General features: G+C 36.9%; 1 protein-coding gene across 1 annotated transcript in view; it reads right to left on the bottom strand.

Annotated features, from left to right (window-relative positions):
- Nucleotides 1-12,474, bottom strand: part of LOC106751571 — a 71,508-nt gene that overhangs the window by 16,039 nt on the left and 42,995 nt on the right. The gene's annotated exons all lie outside the window — the stretch shown is intronic.

The following is a 12,474-nucleotide window of genomic DNA, read 5'->3' as shown; positions in this document are numbered from 1 at the left end:
TCTCTCACTCTTTCGTTCTCTTTCCTTTTTATCGTCGCTCTGTCGCACACCAAAGTACACGGACACATGCATACACAGATATATACACCAGTCTGCAGACAACCCACTCTCTCGTATTTTCCCGTTTGATTCTCGTTGATTCGTAAAACGGAAAGAGTAGTAGTGAGCACTTTGAATTCGCCCGCAAAGTCAGTCGTTAGTATTCTGATCGGACATGATTGTTGAATCGATGAATAATTGAATGTCATTTCAAGTCGTTAAAATTCCCTCATTCTCGGTTGGAGCCTTAACAAACTTGAGTCTTAAGATTCGCAATTTAAAGCCTATGTAAATCAAACGTTAAATATGTTGAACAATGCACGTCTACGAAATTCTCATATGAATCGTTTTACCATCAATAAACTGATTGAATTTTAATTTGAAGTTTCGTCAATTCGAGAAATTAAAAAAGAAAACAAAAAATAAATAAAATAGATAACAAATTCGGCATTCTGCATTCTACGTTCCAAGACTATCCATATATTATTCTAACTGATACGGTCGTAATCGACCATGTCTCAACCAATAGCCTTCCTGACCCTGTTTGTCCATTTCACGATTCATAGTTTTTGGAGTTTCTCTCAGCTCTGTCTGTTTTCATGTATTTGCGTTTTTCATTTCGACACAATTCGCATTCATGCGCTTTTGTACATATATACACACATACACATAGAAGAACACACGACACACGCACGTACACACTTTCTCCATTTTCCATTCGACGGCCGACTCGGCTGTGTTTTCTAAAAAAAAACAACCTTCTGCCCTCCTTCTTTTTAGCATTTCTCTGAACGGGAAAACATTCGACCAGGTAGTAAAAAACCATATGGACGACCTCTTTGCCTCCAAACCAGTCAAGTTCTTCGAGGACGGTATCCTACAGTTGCCTGAAAGATGGGTTAAAATAGTGCAACAAAATGGATACTTTATTGAATAAAGTCTTCATTTAGTATTCAAAAATTGTGTTTCATGTTGATCCAAGAAACTCATACGATTTTTCTCGGACAACTCAATATTATGTAATAGCACTAAACCATCTGTCTTGCTCCGAAAAACCCGTAATAGTGTCTATACTTGGTTGAATATCTAGAAAGAGCATCCTTACTGTCGTTTAGTAAATATTCACTTATTATTTATTTATTTTATTTATTTATTTATTTGTTTAAATATATCGATTCAAACAAAAATTTGGTTAAGATTACATTTTATTTGCTTCCCGTAATGTTTTTTTTTAAATAAAAACACAAAAATTATATATTTAGTCAACAAAATGGTTTAAACAAGAAATTTTGTTTCATTCGACAAAATGGGTTTCTCAGTGTAGAATTCAACGTAGGTAGATCTCTCATTTGCTGATTAATGTGGAGAATCAGAATGAAAAGTAAAATAACTCGAAAAGTATTCGTATTTAGGTGACCTTGCCCTAATACTTTTATACGTATAATGAACAGAAGAGTCGATTTGTGTTAAGAAAATTATATGATTCTACTTAAGAAAATAAAGTTGACTTTGAAATGATCTTGAATTATTGACAGTAGAACGAAGTTAAGATCACTGCTTTATATCCTTCTCCGAACCCTACAACTTTTATTTAAAACATTTTCTCATATCTTCCATATTTTTGAAATATTTGCCTGTTAAGATTAAAATGAATNTATATATATATATATATATATTCAGTGGAATAAAGCGTAACACCGGCAATAAGCAAAATGAATCATTCCTAAATCATACTCCCTACTGCCTTACTACTAGCCAATACCCTATTCTTTACTTATTACTGCTTATTTCCAATGTAGACGCCCTTTACTTATTACTGCTTACTTCCAATGTAGACGGTCCTTTACAAAAATTTAATACTGAGAATTACTAAGAAATTTAAAGTTATTAACACGTTCATTGCCAATCACGCGATATCGTGTGATGCGAGTTCTCACCAAACGGCCGATCACGCGTTATCGCGTAATAGATATTTAGAATATATAAATCCTATGTACATAATAATAAAAGCATATAAATAATATATTAACTTATTTTGAGCACAATAAAAATTAAATAAAAAATTAAAAAAATTTGGTCACCACACGAAATTCCAATTTTCAGCTTGGCAATGAACGTGTTAAGTACTGGCAGTATTTCAATAATTATTTAGCCAACACTTAATCGATGGTTAATATATTTTAAGTTATACACATAAATTTTGTCTGTGTTTTTTATTGATGATAATAATAAAGTAAAAGTAATAAAAAAAAAAGAAAAAAGGAAAAAAACAAAAACAAAAAATATAGACTGAGGGCAGTATTAAACCTGAGTCATTTAGTTAGCAGTTAGTCCTAGATCTTCTGCTACCGGAATATTTGCTTAACATATATTCACTATCTATTATATTTCCACTGCTTTTTCAATATTTAATCACTGCAAATTCAGTAATTCTCAATATTAAATTTTTGTAAGAATATATATTTCATCGCTACTGCACATTAAGCATTAGTATTTAAGTATTCATATTAATGATAAGGTAATATTTAATCACTGCAACCCTAAGCACTGAAATATTTGGGATCACTGCGAGCTTTATAATTTAATCATTACGAATTACTAACAACAGTATTTTAAATATTAAAAATAAATAATTAATCACTAGCTTAGCAGTAATAAATTTCTGTAAGGGCATTGACATAAATTAATCACAAATTAAAACACAAATTACAAATAAATCTTACTATTTTCTTTCCTTTGTGTCAAATCTTGCACAAGATTTGCATGTTCAATGCTGACAAAAGAAGATGTTAAAAAAGGGCTAATTTTTGTTCATTTTTGTTCATTTTAATAAAATCTGGACACATTTAACATCCAATTACCTTAAATATTAGGTGTGCATTAATTCGGTGCCATTATCTTTAATCAATCATAACTTCGCTTTAATTTCAAATGTCTCCCCGTCATTTAGAAGCTTTTGAAGCTTTAATGTTTAAAGCGCGCTATATAGCTTGGCGAAACTGACAACATAATCTCTCAAAACAGTATCGAACGTGATGACCACCGGTAAGCAACATATTAGACACTACATTCTTTCTACTTTCCAATTAAAAAATGCTGCTGAGACTGCAAATATGATTTGCTCAGCTTTGGGAGAAGATGTTGCGCATAAAATATACAAAACTTGTAAAAAGTGGTATCAAAAGTTTCAAAGTGGTGATTTTTCTCTTGCTGATGAATATTATGGAGCGCCAAAAAAATTGGAGATGAGGAGCTTGACTAATTATGGGTGAAAATCCTACTCAGATTCAAGATAAATTTGCGTTACAACTAGAAGTAACCCGTCAATCAATTTTCGTTTGCTGCATAAGCTGGGAGAAATTCAAAAAACTAGGCCGATGGATTCCACAGCTCAACTTAGCCCGGAGAGCAAACAGAGGAAGTTCGACACGGTGATGTCCTTGTTAATAAGATATGATTGTTAACGAGAAAATGAAGGACTTTTGGGAAACGTATTAGGTACTTGAATTAATTCTCGCTATTGAGTAATAGAGGTCAGTAGTTATGCTATTTCAACATGGCCAAAAGTGACTGTTGATATATATAAAAGTACCGTCAATAGGCTTTAACAATCGGTGTGAGACATTAGATCGTAGTGCAAAGAACACAATTTTTTATCGCATTGAAGATGTCGGGTTTCATACCAAAAAAGAGCATTTACGGGAAGCGTTACTTTTCTGCTTTCATCTCAAGAAATCTGCTGCTGAAAGTCATCGTTTGCTAGTGGAGATTTATAGGGAGCATACTCTATCTGAAACAACTTGCAGAGATTGGTTTAGATGATTCAAAGACAACGATTTTGACGTGAATGACAAAGAGCGCCCTGATCAGCCGAAAAAGTTTGAAGATAGAGAATTGGAGATATTACTAGAAGAAGATTCACGTCAGAAGCTCAAAGAGTTGTCGGAAACACTAAATGTCGATGAGTCAACCGTTAGCAAATATTTAAAAGCAATGAGAATGATACAGAAGCCAGGAAACTGGGTTTCATATGAATTGAGAGAAAAAGACATTGCAAAACGTTTAACCATTTGTGAATTGCTGCTTCAAGGACAAAAACGGAAGTTGTTTTTACATCGAATTGTGACTGGCGATGAAAAATGGATTCGTTATAACGATTTTAAGTGCAAGAAATCATGGGTGCGTCTCGGCGAACCATCGACATCAACGCCAAAACAAGATATTCATGGAAAGAAGTGCTGCGCATTTAGTGGAATAAAGTCGGTGTAGTATATTATGAGCTGCTGCAACCGAGTCAAACCATCAATGCTGAACGCTACCGACGACAATTACTCAATTTGAATCGAGCACTCAAAGAAAAATGTCTGCAATACGTCAAAAAACATGACAAAATTATTCTTCTCCATGACAATGCTAGACCACATGTTGCAACACCAGTGAAGGAAATCTTGCAGGCACTTGAATGGAATGTCTTACCCTAACCGCCCTATTTATCAGACCTTGCTTCTTCAGATTACCATTTGTTTCGGTCGATGCAGCATGGCCTTTCTGAGCAGCACTTCAGTTCTTTCGAAGATTAAAAAAATGGTTTGATGACTGGACTGTCTCGAAAGAACCTGAATTTTTCTATCGCGAAATCCATGTACTGCCCGAAAAATGGAAAAAGGTTATAGCTTCCGAAGAATAATACTTTGAATAGGATATAATATACCGTTCTTTTGAAATAAATATGAGTTTTTGTAGCAAAAACAGCGAGAATTAATTCAAACACCTAATATATTTATGTTTAAAAAATTAATACAAAGTAAGAAAAATAAAAAATCTAAATATTGTAAATTAAGAATAAATCTTTTATAATTAATAATATGTATAATGCAACAAAACTATTTCAGACTATCTTATTATTTTGTAAACGAGACTCACAACTATTTTCAAGTGGATAAGGCATATTTTTGCTGCACTTCACACAAACATTTCTTGTCTCGTTGTCTTTATCATGAGAACAGAGGAAGGAGAGAAAATACCGAAGAAATTGTAGCTCAAATTCTGGGGATGCTACTGACGCTACTTTGTCAGATCCAAGAATAAGCCGTAGTGGGAAGGTACTGAAAGTGTTAGCGTCGCAGATAAAAACGAAACGGAAAAACATTCGTTTGTACACGCGTCTGGATCAGTTTGATCCCCGCATTATCCATTTACAGACTAATACTCTGTCTAATTATTCTTTACATCCATGTCATGTAATGTATGTCATACAAACGAGCAAGCAAGTTGGATGATTGGACGGTAACAGTTTACAGAAGCGCGGCGAAACTCAACGAACCGTGGTGGAACGGAAGTCGTAACTTGTCCCAAAGGCTATACGGGTCATCGCCAGACCGAGAAAATTCGATTTGCGATTTGCGTGCGCTCGATATACTCGACGTAACGCGAGATCAAATTTGACCCTAGCTGAAATGAGATTCCGGCCGATCGCTCTCCTGTAGTCTAGACTGCCTTGCAAGATCGATCTTCAACGGCGTTCGAGTTTCTCGCGGGATGTGGGAGTACATCCCCCGATCATCAAGCGATCATCGCCGCGTTGGGCAAAGATCAAGCAGTCAGAAACGAGCATGGATTGAACAATGCTAATTGTAATCCAAAAGACCGCTAGTAACGTGAAACGTATCTTACGTATAACTGACTAAATTACTGAGGTTGTTTCTCTCTTTCACTTTCTATAAATAAATAAATAGACAAATGAATAAAAATAGTGACTCACAATTAGGATAAAATTTTGGGCAGTTTGCGAATCGCCAGATGATTAAATGCTCACCGGTTCCGAACCGATAATGCTAGATTAATGTATCAATGTTAGATTTAACATTAATGCTAGATTTACACATCAGTAGATCTAATAGACATTCACGGACGATAGGAAGAAGTATATAAGTGTTTAAATATATATGTGCATATAAATACATATGCATATCAAGAGACAACGTGCCAAGTGTATGCGCGAAGCAACAGGCTTGCGGTCGACCGTGTACATTAACGCGATGACCTTAGTTGGTCGCAGGCAAGATTTCTCGTTCGATTATAACGGCTCAACTGCTAAGGTTCTGGATAGGCTTAATCGATTCCTTGGGTATTACTTAATAAAACTGTCTATTTTTGCTACGTACGTGTTCTAGAAATCGAGTTATTTTAGCTCAAATCCCGAAATCGTGAATTTATACTTGAGAAATGTCGTTCAAGAAATTTCACTTGACTACCTTTCTCCATCAGATAGCGAGAGCGTCCACGTGAGACGAATTAATCGTGAGCGAGTCATGGTTTCTGCACGCGATAGCCAATGCACTTTTAGTTTTTATGGAACGTTAACTGGCTGTGCCGCACGAAATTCCGCCGACATTATCAGCCTATCATGTTTGTAACTCAGAACTTTTCGATTGAATTTTTCAGAAAGAATAATGTTATAAATAATGTGGGCGCAAATTATACTAGAAATCCTATACACACACACGCGCGCGCGCACGTACGCACGCACATAATATATACCACACAATACATATAGACGCGCGCGCGTGCTTACACGCACATATATATGAGGGTAGTCTGAAAAGTTTGGTAAATTTCCATGAGATTACGCCACAATTCATCACTGGCTGTGTTTCGGTATTCACTGTGAGTACTGAAGATATGACAATTATTAAGTAGAGCTGCAAAATCGTTCCGTAATTACTGATTGCTTTTATAACGGAACTTGTTACAATAACGGAACGATGTCCGCAATACTATGACAGTAGCTGTGTAAATATAACCTATCTTATTCTTGGCTCCTTAAAGTGGCTGGGAGGCTGAGCTCCAAACCTGTAATACTGAAATGGATCAGAAAATCATGACGGTATCAGAGTTCGCGAGGTATTTAGTGGAATCTTCAGACTCAGTGACACGTCAGTAATGTTTTAACAATTATGAAAACATCGAAATTACTCATTATTACATCAATGTCATTGGTTGTGCTTTTTCTGTCATATGAACCATATATACCATGAACCATACGGTAATACTAGAGCTCGATATGGTCAAGAATTTAGTAGTACTTTTAGTACTCATATCTTTAATCAATATTTCATCAATATTTTTTCCAGTACTATAACCAGTACTATTTTTTCACAAAGATGGAAAACTGAAATGGAATATTCGCGTAGGTATTATTCAAATTAGAACTGGGTACGGCTGAATATTGTCGCCGGCTACGACGAAGACGATTTGTAATGCGAGACCGTCGGAATTCCGAACGCCGAGTGCAAGTATGCCATAGGAAGCAAGGAGGAGGGAGTGCATTTTAACTGGGTCGCTATTGTCGTCTAGAATCGTGAAATGGAGTACGTCTCGTTGTCAATACGCTCGGGCGGTTCGCAAAACTGATAAACTTCGGCCTTTCTCATCTCGGCGATCTCTTAAGGTCTTTTAGAAGAATATTAAGTTTGCAGCTGAAAATTAAGACGTTGTCAAGTAGTACTCGCCGTTAACCCTCTCACATTGATACAGCCGAAAGCCGCGTATCAGACCACGATAATTCGAGAATCACTTAATTTAAGAAATAATAATTTCTTCTTTTTAAGAAATTAATAATTTCTTACTTTAAGAAATAATCAAATGCATTAATTAATATGGGGGTACCGGCTAGTAAATTCTCCACATTGAATCGTCGAAGTAAACATATTTTCATTTATAATTAAAGAATAAATCTGATATATTCCGCCGTCATAGAAACAAAGGAAATTCACCGTATAAAATAATAAAAATAATTAAAGATTAAAACATTCACTCATACGGACTTACGAAATCCACTGTAAATCTGAGTGAAATATTTACTTTTGTGATCTTAAATGGCAGTATTTTCATTGTCATTTCAAGTAAACTTTTTATTCAGTTTGAGAGAGTCACTTCACTCTAAAAAATTTAAAGAATAGATATCAATACGATATGTATTATAGCGATAAATAGTAGCTAGAAAATAAGCGATCGAAAGAAAGGATAGTGTATTAATAACTATTGAAAACAACATGTCTTTTGTCAATGATATAATATCTCTTCCAAATAAATACAAACAGTTGCAATAATCACGATGTAAAAATAAAATAAATATTGATTTAACACTTTGACTGCCACGCCGAAATCACATGTTTCGCTCAGGACGCCACGTGACCACCGTGGCGTCACAGGAGATACCGTGGCCGGTCATATATGACCAACGTGGCAGTCAAAGTGAATTGATTTAATTTACTTGCATCTCGGGTAAGTATACCTGTCGTGTGTAAATAAATCTTTCAATGAGGAAGACGTATCGTTAATTTTNTTCCCCGTCGCTCATATCATCTCGCACAGCGTTTCCCCCCCCCCCCAACTACCGAAACTCAATACTATATGAAAAATAAACGTACAGGTCTCTAAACAATCGTTGTCACGCGACATTTGAGTTCTTTGTCGAGCTTCGAAAACCGCTCTCTTCTCTCACGAGAAAATTCGATCTATCGCATTATTAATTCTATGACCGTTTCCATGACCACTTTGGAATAAAGCATGGTATTTGTCTTCGTAATTGCACGACATACATTTCATGGCGTGATATGAATTCGCGATACAATATATATCCGCAATATAGCCGGAGTCGCGCAAGAAATTCGTTAAACCGGAAAGCAACTGGAAATAACAATCGGACAGCCGATGGTACAGTTTTAACGTTATCGTACTGGCGATGACAAAGTCGTGCGCGACACTACTAATTTACCTCGTAAAGAGAACTATAGACGATGTTCTTATCGTTTCTCAAAATGAATACCGTCCTTTCCCCTTCCTCCGTCAATTCCGCCACGGAACGTAATAACGCAAATGAAAGTTTTCTCTCCTTAAATGCATCATTATACCGGTCTTTATTCACTTTGCCTCTCTGCCGCAAAATTTCACCGCGCTACACGCGTCTCAGCGGCGCTTGTTCTTCCACTCTCTCTTGGTCTTAGACCGGATTAAGACCGATATTACGCACATTGTAAGACGAATATTGTCGGATGTATCGATTGGCTGTCAAATAGAGAATTTCTAGGATACCTGATATTTTCTCTAGATACCCTAGAAATTCTTCATCCGACAGCCAATCGACACATCCGACAAACTCGTCATACGATACGTATAATAGCCAGCCTAAATCGATTGGGTCTGTTTCCAGAGAGTTGAGTATGAGATCAAACGAGATAATAGAATCCTCGTCTAATCTCGTGATATTTTACATGTCGCGTTCATCCAAGTGATTAAGTAGTCTATCTTCGAATACGTTTGTAGAGTGTTAAATATCGCGCTTTCATACTCTTTTTATCTTTAATCCTACCTTCTCTTCCTCTTTCTCTCTTTCCCCCATCCAGCCTGATATCTTTTGATCTCTCTTCTGTCTAACTTCCTCTCTCATTGCATTCACATTCACTCTCTTCTTTCGCACCTTCTATCATTCTGACTCACTTCTTCCCTCACACACGCTTCCCCTCCTTTCTCATTCCCTCTCTCTCTCGCGCGCGCGCCTTCCTCTCTGTTTCTCTTTCCCTCTTTTCCTTTCCGTTCTCATTGCTTTTGTTCTTGAAACGATACAGATACCCTCCATTATGCTTGAACTGCAGAAGCCGGGACAGTCGGCCGCGACGAGCGAGGCTCCGGGGATTGCCGCCCGCTACGACTCTGCCAACACAACAACAACAAAGCCGCTTCACGAGACTAATTCCTAGGCATCTAAGTTCATTAGAGACTAATTTAAGAGACAATGGAATCGCTAGCGTCCCTTCGCCGTAAATTCGCGGAACGCGAACTAGTGCATGAAAAATGAAATCGCTTCCGATCGCCTTTCCTTCCTTCTTTCCATCATTTTTTACCCTTGTTGTAAACTTGTGGACATATCAAAGGGATAAAATCCGCGCCCACCACATCTCTCCTCGTCTTTCAGAGAAGTTTTCTTCACGAGAGCGCTGTTCTCATGAGTAACGACGCAAGTGAATCCCGACAGTCCCGAACGGATAAGCAAACGCATCTCCTGACTCGGAATATGTTGGTACAGCAGACAAGCGATGCAATTTCCAGCCGATTTTCGGAAGGTTCGCGTTGTTCCCCAGGTTTGAAAAGGAAGCGATCAATAGAAGTTGCTAGCAAGTTAGGAGAAAGTTGATTATATTGCCTGCTGGAGCAGTGCGTTCATCAATTGAAAGTTTCCCGCAAGTTTCTATCCGAACATGTAATTGTTAGCTTCGCGAACGCTTCCCCGAGTCAAAATTTTAGTTTCAGCAGCATAGCAAGGATACATTATATAAGCATAATGAAGTCACAAGAATGTCGTCACAACCCTTGGATCCACTGCTTGCTGTCCGATCATCGAGCTTTAAGTAGCATTGAGTACGGTTTGGAAACGGATGGGTGACCCGACCGTCGATAATTATTTTTCTTTGTGCATGCACATTGACTGCTCCCAGAAAGCTTCGCGAAGATTTTGCGTCCGCTTCTTCCGAACGCTCCGAGTGAACCATAATCAATTCCCAGCAAGCTACGTTTACGTTAAGCTTAAAATATTTTTCCACGAAGTTTACCGAACGCTTAAACCACATGCTTACCGAAAGCTCGCGGAAAACTTCATTTTCGACTGGGTCCCTTTACCTCCTCACACTGCGCGCAGGCTCTACTTGAGTCTTAAGAGTATGATTACCGCATCGTACTACTACGAGGATTGTAAAAGGGAGGAAAATTAGAAGACTTGTGGATCTTTTGTTAAAGATACTAGGATGTCCTGTAGAAAGGAGAAAAATCAGAAGACCTGTGGATCCTTTTTTAAAAATGCTCTATTTCTTATTAAATTTTTACTTTTATTGTAAATTGTTTTCCACGTCATCTATGACCGGTATTCACAGTCAGATTTTATATTTAAGGTCATCTTAAGTTTATCTTCAGATGCTCTACGGCTCATTTCATCGGCTACGAAGCATCTGAAGATAAACTCAAGACGACCTTAAATACAAGATTCGACTATGAATATCGTCCTATGAGATATTATTGCTAACATGTTTTTTTTTTAATTAATATCCCCGATAGATCTAATCCAATAATAACTAAAAAGATTAACTATTGAAAATAAATATTCACGATTAAAATAAAAATTTAATAAGAAATAAAGCATTTTTAAAAAAGGATCCACAGGTCTTCTCCTTTCTACAGGACATCCCTAACATGATGGCCATATTCCTAAGACTCAAATGGCTTGTTGGCTGCGCGCGGGACGACGAGGCAAGAAAAACAATGCGAAGCGGGGAACCTCCCGAAAATCGGTTGGAAAGTGTATCGCTTGCCGAGCTCTGCGATACAGAAAATCGCGCGATGCGTAGGCGTCTCCTATTTGATGACTCAAAATCAGATTGAGAGAGATCCGATTGAACACCGGAGCGCGCGACTGATAAATCCGCTTTGCTCATTTAATTTTAACGTGATCACGTGAGATCTAGTTGAATGTAGCAAGTGCACGCAATGATACGGTTAAATACTGGCTCTATAACAGTCTTTGTACACGTGTAGCTCGTTCCACATCCCACGCTTTGTCGATCAATCAGCGCCGATTAGTCGACAATTAATTCTTATATCCAATTATCCTACCAATTATCTGACAACATTAAGTTGCATGTTTTATTGTTGAAACGTGTTTCGTGTGGCGGTGGCACGATATATTTGCGGAAATAATTGCACAAATGTAAGAAAATCACAAATACACCCGCAAAAATTCATCCACGATTCAAATATCTTGATGTTGATCCTGCGAAAAGCTTATGGGTGACACGTCTCGTTATAATCATGCAATTGCGTTTAACAATGTAAAATATGCTTTCAATAAATTATATTCGAATAATAAGATGAAGAAATAACGCGTCACTTGTACTGGCATTATCGTTATTTTTGTTTGAGATTACTTGAATTCACTTGAGTTGTTTTTTGAGAAACTACGGCATTAATTTGTTTTTTGAGACGTCGTTTTCTTTTTTTTTGTTGGTAACGATAACGCACGCACTGGAAACGCAATTACTTCTTTGGATAACGAATATAACCATTACTTTTGTCGTTACCTTGTAAATATAGAAAACATCAGAATTGTGTACACACTGAGAATTATGCATATTTTATCATTATAACTAGAATTACGTATATAATTGTCTGATCTTATGCGTATCACGTGTAAGGCTAAAAACTGTAATTTTCGATTTAGAGAATGCGGTAACTCATATATGCCGCAGTGTAATAACAGACTTCATATATGTAATCTCGTTCCTCAGGCCACATCAAAAATTTCCAATCAGGCGCATCATATCTGAATATTTTTTGTGCAACATGACTGCTGCCTCTTATAGAAATTTATTTTTGCTAAGCTAGTGA

The sequence above is a fragment of the Dinoponera quadriceps genome, unplaced genomic scaffold (assembly GCF_001313825.1).
Source record: "Dinoponera quadriceps isolate SergipeBrazil2010 unplaced genomic scaffold, ASM131382v1 scaffold46, whole genome shotgun sequence".
NCBI lineage: Eukaryota > Metazoa > Arthropoda > Insecta > Hymenoptera > Formicidae > Dinoponera > Dinoponera quadriceps.
Note: the sequence above shows the minus strand (reverse complement) of the source record. Positions and strands in the feature narration are given on the sequence as shown.